Source organism: Crocuta crocuta, unplaced genomic scaffold (genome assembly GCF_008692635.1).
Source record: "Crocuta crocuta isolate KB4526 unplaced genomic scaffold, BGI_CrCroc_1.0 scaffold327, whole genome shotgun sequence".
In the NCBI taxonomy this organism is placed as follows: domain Eukaryota; kingdom Metazoa; phylum Chordata; class Mammalia; order Carnivora; family Hyaenidae; genus Crocuta; species Crocuta crocuta.
In genome coordinates, this window is record NW_027529176.1 from 1,108,987 (window position 1) to 1,109,703 (window position 717).

Consider the following 717-nt stretch of genomic DNA (forward strand, 5'->3'; position numbering starts at 1 on the left):
CCCCGCCCCCCGCCCCCAAGCCCAGCCAGCAGGAAGGACACGGGGTGTGGGGCACAGCTCACCTTGAGGGTCGCCGGTCGCCTCAGGCTCTGGGCCCACGACGTGGAGCAGGCCTCGCTGCGGGCTGTGCCGGGAGCGTCTGAGCGAGTCCCAGAGCCAAAAGTGAAACTGTGGCCCGGGAGGCTGGCCGGCGCTCCCGGAAGTGGCCCAGGCAGCACACCCCGTGGGGCCCCTCTGCCCGCCCAGAGTGGGGCAAGCCAGTGGCCACGTGGCAGCCCACGGCCTCCACCTGCAGCCGGCAACACCTCTCGTGGTTTCTATCTTACAACACGGGCCATGGCAAAGGGCCCGTCAGACCTTTCTCCGGGGAAGATGTGCAAACGGACAGCAAGCGCCGGAAAGCTGCTCGCATCGTTAGCCAGCAGAGGGCGCACATCGCACCGCGCCGGCGACGCCGCCTCCGCCCAGGGGGACCCTGAAGAGTCGTCGAGCTGGGGACTGCGGCCGGGCTGCAGCCCCGCACGCCGCTGGGGGTGTGAGATGCAGCATCTCTCTCTCAAAAACAAACGTTAAAAGAAAAAAAAAAGGAAGGTGAGCGCAGCTGACAGAGGCAGCGGACACGCATCCCGTCCGTGATCGGCGCCCGGGAGGCGTCCGCGGACGGGAAGGGGGTGACCGGCTGCCCGGGGCTGGGGGCCGGAGAAGGGGCAGGGACGA

At 68.6% G+C, this 717-nt stretch overlaps 1 protein-coding gene across 1 annotated transcript in view; it reads right to left on the bottom strand.

The window, feature by feature from the left end:
* GSDMD (gasdermin D) overlaps window positions 1-397 on the bottom strand; it is a 5,604-nt gene extending 5,207 nt beyond the window's left edge. Inside the window, exon 1 of the mRNA XM_077758247.1 lies at window positions 63-397. The gene's annotated coding sequence lies outside the window, so the exon portion shown is untranslated. The remainder of the gene's footprint in view (window positions 1-62) is intronic.
* Between the last annotated feature and the right edge of the window lie 320 nt (window positions 398-717).